Below are 12,744 nucleotides of genomic sequence, written 5' to 3' on the forward strand. Positions count from 1 at the left end.
TCAAAGTTAAAAAGGATTGACCTTTTTTTTTTTTTTTGCTCAGCATACACCTCCAAACACCCGGGCAACGCCGGGCTGAAATGCTAGTATATCTATAAAAGTGAAAATATGTGTGTGTGTGTGTGTGTGTGTGTGTGTGTGTACACATTTCCCTACCAAATAACTCGGCCAATTTTCGGTCTAGAGAGTCGAGATTTGACATAAAAGATATTGAGATTTGGGAAAATCTTTGTAATCCCTTTTCGGTCAGAAATTTGGCTGTCAAGGGGTCAAAATTCAACGATTTGACCTTTGAAAACTCTACCAAACTCCTCCACCAATTTTGGGTCTAAACACTTGAAATTTTAAATGTAGGTTACTTGGAAATGGATCAAACTTTTTAATTTGATAGGGGCCCAAAAAAATAAATGTTAAGGAATCAAAATTGGGGTCAAAGTTTTTAAAAAATTTGACCTCTGCTGTCTCTACCAAATTACTCAGCCAATTTCTGGTCTAAACATTTGAAATTTTACATAAAGGGTATCTAAAGATAGGGCAAGTTTTTAATTGGTTTAGGTCAAAAATTTGAGCTGCCAAGGGGTCAAAGTTCAAAAAATTTGACTTTTGGAGTGTCTAACAAACTACTCAGTCAATTTTGTGTATAAACATTTGAAATTTATACATAACGTGTATTCAGACATGCGGCAAGCATTTTAATCAGTTTTTGGGTGAGAATTTAGCTGCCAAAAGGTCAAAGTTGAAAGAGTTGATCTTTGCAGATTCTACCAAATTCTTCCACCAATTTTTGCTCTAAAGACTTGAAATTTTAGATGTGGGTGACTTGGATATGGGGAAAACTTTGTATTTTGACTTGAGACCAAAATAATAAATGTTGAGGGGTCAAAGTTTTAAAAAATTGACCTCCGCAGTCTCTACGAAATTACACAGACTAATTTTGATCTAAATATTTTAAATCTTACATAAAAGTGTATTCACATGTAGGGCGAGTTATGAACAGTGCATAGGGCCCGAGCAAAGTCGGGCTAAACTGCTAGTGTATATATATATATATATATATATATATATATATATATATATATATATATATATTGACAGGAACTCACGGTAAGAATATAATACATAAGCGGCTAGACGGTTGCCCTCTCTTTTATAATTATCAGACAGCCAGAACCTCTCCTCCTCTGAACATCCACGGTTCACAACTAGATGGAAGTAACCCAGACACGTGTTTCCTTCCACACCACTGTCACAGTGGATTTTCATTATCTCTCTCATCCACTACATCACCCATTTTCCCAACAGCAAAAATGAAACAAGAGGATCGTTTTGACATGAATCAAAAGCACGTGTAGCAAAAAATTAGGAAAATCATTTAGGACATCAATGGCTTCCAGTGAAAATGCAAAGAGGTTAGCGTCTCGCCGATCGCGCTGTGATACGAATTCATGGTGTAACTACCCAGCCACCATGCGTCCAAAGCGATCCACAGGGCTGGAATGTGGAATGGATAGAAAAGGGTAAACTGAATGCAGATTTAACTGTTTTGCACAGGGATGCAATGGGGCTGTCGCTGTATGGCACAAGGATACAAAAGAGGTATTGCAAAGTTGCACTGATATGCAAAAGATGTAGCCACCTTTTACTACAAAAGAACTGATTAAAAAAAAAAGATTTATTTTACTTTATTTATTGACTTCTTGTATTCACCCTTTTTCCGGCCTTCTGAGTATAGTATGAAGATTCTTTTGGATAAATTGAACACTAGTATCATGTTATGATGTACGCCCACTGCTTTTGATGAATACCACAAAACATCACTGATGATGCTGTGATTTGCGCGTGAATTTTTTGTGGCAAGAGTTGACAATCTCCAACCACATTTCTCCTGGGTGGCAAATAGAAATTTCAGGATGACTGGAAACAATGTTGATATAAGCAGGAGCACATACAGCACCTACTATTCCCAAATGGTCACCCATCTGGTACTGGCCAGGCTCATCGTTGTTTAACTTCAGTGATCTGACAAGAACCTGTATGTCAATGTGATTATTCTACATATCTATCATGTAATAAAAGTGTTTATATATACAAACCCTTAGTTGTTGTGTTCTGTTATTTTTGCCGTGTGCTTTACTTGGTTATTTCATAACGATATTGATCTGAACTAAGAGAACGTGTCATATGAGGCGTAACATCTCATGGCTGACATATTTTTCATTTCCTTTTTCTTTTTTTAATACATTATGAGAATGCGGGGAGATACTGCCAAGTTCGTAGAGTCAAAGATTCTGCACCGGGGACTTCCTCCAAACTAGGTTCATTTGGCTCATATTATTACAATATATATATTATCCTTACGCGAAAGTGCAGGACACAAACTGTTTTCTACTGTAATACTGTCTATCAAATATGCACTTTTAGCCTACAAGAAGATAATTATGCAGATCTTAAATTTCTATTGTTTTTCAATGGTTTCAAATTTTTATCTTGATTTTTCTTGTTATATACTGAATATACTTTAATGAAACCTTTAAAGAATACGAGGGGCGTGCAATAAGTAATGCCCCTGACCCACTTCCAGTTGGTTGATCTAGCTGAAATTTTGCAAGTGAAATGATTTATATCTCTACGGGTTATGTGGCAAATTACAGCTATGAACTAATTGTGGTTTCTTTTTTACAGGTGTTTGAACTGAGTCAGGTGTGAAATGGAACCTATTGAATGTTGAGGGGTAATCCGGTTTTTGTATTTGAAAGGACGCACACCACAGGAGACTTTGATGAAATGAAAGAAACCTATGGTTATAATGCCCCATCATATGACCTTGTAAAACGCTGGCATCGTGAATTCAAACATGGCCGGAAGTCTGTGGAAACAGCTCCCAGACCTGGTTTGCCCCCCTTCTGCCATTGATGAGGCATTTGTCCGTCAAGTTGAGGCTGCCATTTTGGAAGATTGGCGCATTACTATTCGCAAAATAGCCCAAGATGTCAAGATTAGTACAGGGTCTGTGGAAACTATCATTCATGACCATTTGCATATATATAAGGTGTCTGCCAGATGGATTCCCAGGTTGCTCACACCATTCCAGAAGCGAGAACGCATCGAGTGCTCGAGGATGAATTTGGAGATGTGCCAAGAAGATGAGTCAAAGTTTTTCAAAAGACTGATTACACAGGATGAAACCTGGGTCCATCACTATGATCCAGAGACCAAAGCCCAGTCAATGCAGTGGAAGCACTTGGACTCACCACCTCCAAAGAAGGCAAGGGTGCAGCCCTCCGCTGGCAAGGCCATGCTAACAGTCTTCTGGGACCAGGACGGAGTAGTGATGACAGATTTTCTAGCAAAGGGTACCACAATTACAGGAGCCTATTGCGCTTCACTTTTGAGGAAATTAAGGGAAGCTCTCAAAATCAAGAGGCAGGGTAAGATCAGCAAAGGTACCCTCTTCCTGCAGGACAACACTCCGGTCCACAACTCGCCAGATCAGAAGCATGGGCATGTGGTTATGAAATCCTCCCTAATCCTCCCTACTCTCCTTACCCTGCACCCTCTGACTTTCACCTCTTCCCAGCCATGAAGTTGTTTTTGAAAGGAAAGTGTTTCCCACATTATGCCGTTTCGATTTCTGAAGTCACGTCGTGGTTGGAGGACCAACCTGGGGTGTTCTACAAAAACGGTTTCCAGAGCTGCATCAAACGATGGAAGAAATGCATAACTCTGGGTGGTTCCTATGTAGAGATAGACTAATAACTGTGCCAAGTTTCGTTGCTCTACTACTTTGAGAAGTGGGTCAGGGGCATTACTTATTGCACGCCCCTCGTATGTTCTTATTTCATTCTACACCCTGTTGTTTTTTAGATGATTGGAAAATTTTGCCAGTACAAAAAATTATATAGAGGTGTCTGTTTTGAAATTTTAAGACTTTTTTATTTTTAAAATACTAACGTGGAGGGGGTAGGGTCCAGCTTTGCCTGGTCGTAAAATACGCTTCAATATGATATTTTAATTTGTCCAGATTTCGTATATATTATTATAGAGTCGTGATTTCAAAACTAAAAAAAAAAGTATTTGAGTGCCATCAGCTAGAATCGAAACCAAAATCAAAACAGTAGCATTCAAAGCTGGCGACGTTACCACTGTATCAACGTGATACACATATGCATTGATTAAAATTTAAAAATTAAAAATAAACTAAGATGAATGTACAAAATGTATAATGATTTTTTCAATTTTGACCCATTTTTGAGTCCTTCAAAACTATTTTAACTGGCTAAAAACCCATAAAAGAACAGTCCATAAAAATTCCAATCATTTGGGGCCCCTAGTGTCACTCTGCGACTTTTAGTTTCAGAAGAGATAGAATTTGAAAATATGGAGACAGACAGACAAATAGCCTTTTATATATTAGATTAAATACGATGAGAAGGTGGCATAGTAACTGAAGGAGGAGAGAGACACATATATACCAATAGGGAGTGAAAAACGACTATTGCTACTGCTATTAAATCCGTGACTGTTTTAATGTTATTTGAGGATATGTTATAATAGTAATAAAGCAGATCAAGCAGGTTTTACTAGTGCTTCGGCCCTCTCTTCGTGTATATGAGTGATCTTTCAAACCAACGCATTACGAATGAAAACATTATGTATTTACGTGCCAAGTCGAAATTAGTATAAATTCCCAAGATAATGGAAAATGAATGAATAGAAAAATAATTACAAGAAAACTATAAAGGGCTTTGTGTTGAATAGAGATCATTTAAAGAAGCACATTTCAGGTGAAAACATTATTACATACTTATACGCAATGACGAAATTAGTATAACTTCCAAACATTATAGAAAATGAATCAATAGAAAAATAATTACAAGAAAACTATAGAGTGCTTGTGTAGATTAGGAATCATTTAAACTACTATATTTCAGGTGCAAGCATTATTATGTACTTACTTGTCATGTCAAAATTTGTCATGTCCAAAAATTATGGAAAATGAATCAATAGAAAAATAATTACAAAAAAAAACATAGGGTGCTTGTGTAGATTAGGAATCATTTAAATTGCCGTATTTCAGGTGAAAATATTATGTACTTACTTGTCAGGTCGAAATTAAAAATCATAAAAAACGAATCAATAGAAAAATAATTACAAGAAAATATAGAGCACTTATGTAGATTAGAGATCTTTAAACTAACGCACTCAGGTGAAAATATTGCGTCCTCACTTATGCCAAAGTTCGTATGAATTCCAAAAATTTATACTAATCTGGTACAGGTAGTTTATATATTTCTACTTATCAATGCCAGTCATTACAGTTACACAAGACATGAAGAGACATACCATTATCATGACTATTAAAGGCTGAAAACTCATAATTTAGAAATAAAGCCATTTTTAAAGGTGAATTAATTTTTAGTCTACAAACCATTAAAAAGAAAAAAGGTGCAAAACTGTTCCGTTCAGAAATCAATTTTACCTAGGATGATGGAAAATATAAGCATTATTAAAATGTAAGCAATATTCCAGACACACTAACTAAATTAGAACACTTGAATTTATTCGTCAAATACAGCACACCATTGGTGGTATTCCAAATGTTTAAATCCAGCAGAGAAAGTTGTTATTTTCATGATCCCTCATATTTGTCCTCCAAGTTCCCCAGATTGCAATCCTTTTGTATGGAGTGTAATTGGAAAGAAAGGTTAAAGATAATAAATAAATATTTGAAAGTTTTCAAGTAATGTCCAATATGAACAGGGACCATCTGATCCTAGCATGTAGATGAATGATATTGAACATAAAGCTGAAGCAGCATTCACCCTTTAATGGTTTGAACTGACTTCCTTCGAAAGACAAAGTTTCTAGGAAATATCAAATTCAAGTTCTCTCCAAACTCTACAACAAATGCCTTAATGAATCTTGCTTTCCGAGCTGTTGGAAAACTGCTTCTGTGGTACCAGTATTCAAGAATTCTGGCGAAAGAACTGACCCATTAAATTATCGCCCTATTAGCCTCCTCCCACTTTTTGCCAAAATATTTGAGACCTTAATTAACCATGCTCTAGTCCAGCACCTTACAGATGCTAAACTTCTGAGCGACCATCAATATGGATTTAGACAAGCCCGTTCCACGGCAGATATCTTCACTGTAATCTCTGAACGCATATACCATTCACTGGACAAAGCGGGAGAGGGCAGAGCGGTAGCTCTAGATATATCTAAGGCTTTTGACAGGGTATGGCATGAGGGTCTCCTCAGGAAGATTAGATCTTACGGTATCACTGGTAGAATACTTAACATAATTAAATCCTTCTTAGATAAGAGAAAAATCCAGGTTGTCCTCGACGGTCGTACATCTAAACAATATGATATAAATGCGGGAGTGCCTCAGGGATCTATCCTTGGACCTCTGCTGTTCCTGATATTCATAAATGACCTCCCCGACAAAATTGCCTCTGAGATGGGTATATATGCTGATGACACCACACTCTATAGCAGGCACGACAGGAAAACAAATGAACATATATCTAAAGTAATGGCAGAAACACTAGAGGATGACCTCCGATCAGTAGTGGAATGGGGACAAAAATGGATGGTAACGTTCAATAACGTTTATATATAATAATAGAAGATGTATCGAGGATCAGGAATGGGTATGTTTGATCTGGCAGAAAAGTGGTCCATAAAAATTGTGGGGGTCTGCGTTCACGCCTTGTCCACAAAGTATGGAAATAAAAAACGAAATAAAAAACGTTTACAAGTGTTTTTGACATAGATTTACATAAGAATACTTTAATAAGTATGTTTCAACTTAAATAGAGGTGGTATAATAAAATTGTGGGGTCTGCGTTCGCGCTTGTACTCCATGGAAATATGGCACAAACTTTAACAAAGCATATCTATTTGCGTAAGTATACATTGATAATTATGTTTCAGTTTGAAGAAATATGGTATAATAAAATTATTGGGTGTTCATTCGTGCCTGACCTCCATAGAATGGAAATATGTCACAAAGTTTAACAAGGTTTTTTAAAAGGAGTGAGAGACCACAATAACACCTTAACTTTAATCTTAATTCACGTTAGCTTTTATTTATTTTTTTGAGTTGAATCATATTGTGTCGAATAAATTCAACTCATAAATTCACGTTCTTATTAAAGTGAAAGCCTAAAAAAAAAGTCAGAATTTTAGACAATTCTCGACACAAATTTTGCATAACTCTGTTTTTTTCCTTCTCCACTTGCACATGGCACTCTTTCGAAAATAGATAAATAATAAAAAATAAAAACGTTACTTGTTATCGTGTCAAAAGAAGGAAAAAATCCTGCTCACGTGATTACGTGCCTTTTTAAAAACATTTGCATAACCTTTTTATTTTTATTTATATATCTGCTTAAGCTTTTTTTTGTCAGTGTACTAGAAGGAATTCAGTTGATTACAACCCTTTCTGCGTTTTCTTTACATTACAATAGTACAGCCCTGAATCCAATGGCACAATACTACACCGTTCAATACTGTAAAACTGAAACGAAGCTGTTCTGCTTGAAAAGGGCACTATTTTTTTCTTATTCACATTTATATCGATTCTTTGCTTTAAAAAACTAAAGTAATTACGTGTTTACTTTTTTAATATCCCATTTTGCTGTTTCGGATTATTTTACTAAAGTAAGTAAAGCTTCATTATTTTTCAAAACTGTTTTTGTTTCTTTGTTTTTCGATATTTCGTCGATATTATTTAGTAAGAGTGTTTAGCAGAAAAGCCAACAAACGACTACCCGAAAAAATAAATATACAAGAAATAAATATTACCATAGTCAATAAAAGCTCAGTTCATGTTTTTTTTTGTTTTGAAATAGTTTTTAATGCTCTTTACTTGAAATAATTTCAGTGAACCGAAATTAAAACGAAATTTGAGGCGATAACTACTTAAATTAATTTTTATATAAACTACACATGCCATAATCGAATATTCCTGAAGCACAAAATAACGGAAAACATTAAAATGTTTATAAATGTTCCTTACATTGACGGAACTCTCTTAAATTGTTAACACAGAATGCTCAGGTGCCCTTCCTTCAAATTGAAAACGGGGCTCTCCAGTCGCTGCCATTTTGATTTTTTTTTAAACCGGTTCGTGAATTAAATTACATTAAAATACTAACCAATGAACTTTTCTACCATAAAAGTAACTTTTATTAACTATGGTAACATTTATTTCTTGTATATTTATATTATTATATATATAACATTTTCTCTTTGTAAGGAAACATCATTTTGTTGGTCACTCTTGGCTACAAATGGAAACAAAGTTGATATAAAAAAATATATTTTCACGAAAATTATCTTTACTTTCATCATATTTTGCTTAGGGTAAAATTTTTGAGTATCAAAACATATCTCTTTAAAAAACCCTCCTTTTCATAACCTATCATACTTTCATCAATCACAGTCCATTTTCTGTAGGCTATTTTTGAACCCAGTCAACGACGGGTACTTCTGCTAGTATAATATAAAGCTGAACGTCTGCGTGTGTGTCTGGTCATGAATAGGCTCCTATATGGTTGACTATTATAGAAAACTGGTCACATATAATGATAAAAGATGTATTGAGACACAAGAATGGATATGTTTGATCTGGTATAATAATGATTCATTAAAATTGTGGGGTCTGCATTCGCGCCTGGTCCACAAAGTATGGAAATAAAAAAAAAAAACGTTTACAAGTGTTTTTGATATAGATGTACATAATAATACTTTGATAAGTATGTTTTAACTTAAATAGGGATGGTATAATAAAATTGTGGGATCTGTGTTCACACCTGGCTTCCATAGAATGGAAATAGGCACAAACTTTAATAAAGACTTTTCATATCTATCTGCGTAAGTATACTTTGATAATTATGTTTCAGTTTGAAGAAATATGATGTAATAAAATTATTGGGTGTTCGTTTGCGCCTGACCTCCATAGAATGGAAATATGTCCCAAAGTTTAACAAGTTTTTTTAATATAGATCCACAGAATATTGTGATAAGTGTTTCAGTGTGAACAGGTATGGTATAATAAATTATAGGGTTTATCTATTTTATTTTTATTTTCATCATATTTTGCTTTGGTTTTGATACCCCCAAATTTGAAGCTATCTCTTTACAACCCTTTCTTTTCATAACCTATCATACTTTCATAAATCAGAGTCCATTTTCTGTAGGCTGTTTTTGAACCCAGTCAACGATGGGTACTTTTGCTAGTTATATATATATATATATATATATATATATATATATATATATATATATATTTATTTATTTATTTTAAAAGCGAAGTGGGACATTTTTTTTTTTAAACCTTATAAAAAAAGATCGACTATAATGTAAAAAGAAACAGGATCGACTAAAAGTAAGAAAAAATATATAATGAAGTTACCAAAGAATATATGTTTAACAAAGCAAACTTATCAAGATAGAGAAAGCTCAACACTGTTAAGAGGAGCAATTAAATATATGAAATAAAAGGTAAGAAATAAAAGTTACAAAATAACTTTTTTATATCATCAAATCAGCATATTGATCTGATGATATAAATGTAAACTTTACTCCTAATCTTTTATTTCATATACATATATATATATAAATATATATTATATATATATATATATATATATATATATATATATATATATATAAACTAGCAGGGAGAGCCGATGTTGTTTAGGATTGAATGAGGATCAACAAATGTTTCACCCTCTCATACTCTTATTGTCATTGAAATCGGTGAAATCACCTATTTTTTCATCAATTGATTTCCTGCTCCCATCCCCCACCTGCAGTGTACCAGGATGGAGCTTCACATGTCTCCCTGCATTGACTTAGTCCACAATACATTGTAGTCTACATTGCACTGTAGAGAATCTACTGTTGATCTTATAAAATTAACTGTAAATAATATCTTCACTTAAAGTTTAAAGCAAGTATTATGACTCATTTGTGCTCTAAAAAGAAACATATATTTTGAACCATATATCTATCTTATAAAAGAATCTATAGTTGACTTTATAGGCTGGTGCAGAAATAAAACTTCTGAAATGCACTTGTAATATTAGGCTGTATAAAAGTGTTAACTTCAGTTAAAATCGGCATTCCTTCTTTAACCGTTTTTTTTTTTATCATCAATTTTCGGTACTTATTGGATGCATTCTGATGCAAAATGTATGTAAGAACACTTCCATATACATTAGGTACCTTAGTGTGGAATTTTAAAAGATTTGGCCCAGTCGTTTCTGGGTCCATAGCGAATGAACCCACACACATATAATAATAGAAATTTGGACTAATTAGCAGTTTTGCACACTAATGTGTACATGAGGCAATAATCACAATGTAGTTACCATAAAATGTTCATTTTTATATGCGCACTATATATATATATATATATATATATATATATATATATATATGCTTTATCCATGAACACTTTCCTCCTGATAAAGTCACTTCCAAACTTGAACCCAATAATGATCGACCATTTAATTTTTATTAAAATTCACCAATAGAAATGCTTTTCATTCTTATTCAACTTTCTCTTCAAGAGCAATCACTCCTGAACTTAACACCAAAATGAGAGAAATTAAAACATATTACAAAGTTTTCTATGATTAAGGTGAATTTCACCAAAAGTCTCAGACAAAATTAAATAAAAATGACTTTCATTTTTCATCTATAATATAAATCTCACCTGTCTTTTTAGATGTATGTATGAATGTATGCATGTTTGTATGTCTGGCAAAAGCTTTCAACAGAGGTGACCGATTTTCACTTGAAGCTCGACCCTTCGGACGACAAATATCGAAAAATTGGCAAAAAACATTAATTCCTTCATCCTTAACTGGGCACTTTTCTACAAGGAGAGGGTCGCTTTTTTCACCGATATTTTCGAACGTCATTGCCTTTTTTAGATTGTCTAGCCTTAATTTAAACCTACGTCACTTCTGGTTTGGTGATGGGCAGAACAGCTAATGCATCGCGTTTTTATTTTTCACTTTTTTTTCCTCCTTCATAGTACAGGTTCGAGCCTGCCTGCCTACTACCACTTTTTTTTTGCACTCGCAATTTTCCTTTCTTTTTTGCTCAACCAACACCCTTACACACACATCCACTTTCTTTTCTGCCTTTGCATCACGCGGGTTTGAACCTGCCTGCCTACTACAACTTTTTTTTTCTTGCTCAACACACACCTACAAACACCCGGGCAACGCCAGGCACCCAGTCTAGTTTAATAATAAAAGACACTTACTTGGTTTCCCAACGTTTTCATTTTAACCTTACGAAATAATGCATTCAAGGATGTGCCTGTTCCTACTTAAATTCTAAGAATTTGGTTTTCATAACGATTTAAAAAAGCAACAAAAAGAAATCGTTTTTAATTTTATTAAATAAAACTCATAAGTAACTATAGTACAAATTTTTTAAATACGTTCATAGGTTTGGGAGGACTGTGTGCTTCTGCCCATCCTTCAGATTTTTCTTCAAGTCATCCAGATTTTAAACTTCTTTTAAGGATCCTTTAATCCTGTGTTAGTCACTTAAGTCTTCCAAGCATAGTTAGTCTCGTGGGGTGTTTATACAACTAATACAAAAAAAGATTAATAATGTTATTATTTTGTAAAATATAGTTATCCTGTTGGTTCAGAATATATCTACATTGCATGTTGAACGGTTTGAATCACTTGTAGCTTGTTGATATTAATATAAAATAATACAATAAAATAAATGATAAAATTAAGGAAAAATTAAAAAATAATCACATTTATTTAAAAATTCCCACAGGATAGTTTGTGTTATTTATTAATATTGATGAACACAAAATGTTTCCATAAATTGAAATAGCAAGAAAAATGAATAGGAGTTCATTACATAACTATTATCTTTCAAGGAAAACTAAGATACAACTGCACCATACCACATGTGCTACACCCTTACTGAGTCAAGAGTACTGGGGGGGGGGGGTAGAAAAAAATAAGTTTTTATGAGCACTTAAGCAAAATTGGGATGACGAAAAATCCTACAATTATTTTAATCTGGCAGAATTCGTCTTCCTTTATTCCCTCCATGCGCTTTGCAATTTATTTTTACCATGTAATCACCACTTCTCAAAGCCCAGAAGCCACTCAAGTATAAGGGTTAATGTGTACCGTGATGATTGGTGATAGTGGAAATAGGATAGGTTCATTTATTTTAGAGGATGACTCATCAAGAACTTGTTTACGTTGAACTTGAAAATAAACATGTTATAGTCAGTTGGCCAGCAATTCCGTGAGATTGTGTTCTACAGATGAGCAGTTCTAGAAAAAAAGCTCTGCTAATGGAATTTTCGTTTTAGCTATAAAAGATAGAAAGTAATGGAAATTGCTGACAGTAATTGTAGCTAGTCGAGTGTTTGCTGTGAATATCTTACAAGGGGGAACTAGAGTGAAACTCAGTTGAGCACTTGCCATTAAAATAGTGATCGAGCAGAGACTTGCAATGAGTTTTCTTTAAGGAAGAAGTTGCAGGGATGAGAAAAGGACCAGATTTCAAAGTCGGTTTTGTACTTTGTCCAAGCAGGAAAAGGTGCTCTGAGCAACTCCTCCCCAGCAACAGTACTCCATCTTATACAGGTAGAGGATTTCATTGGGAATGAGATACCTTCTGGAGCAGTAGAATGACTGAACTATTTTTGCGTTAGGCAGAATTTTCATGGAGAGAGTT

This window comes from Euprymna scolopes, chromosome 7 (assembly GCF_053919585.1).
Source record: "Euprymna scolopes isolate OS-2025 chromosome 7, ASM5391958v1, whole genome shotgun sequence".
NCBI lineage: Eukaryota > Metazoa > Mollusca > Cephalopoda > Sepiida > Sepiolidae > Euprymna > Euprymna scolopes.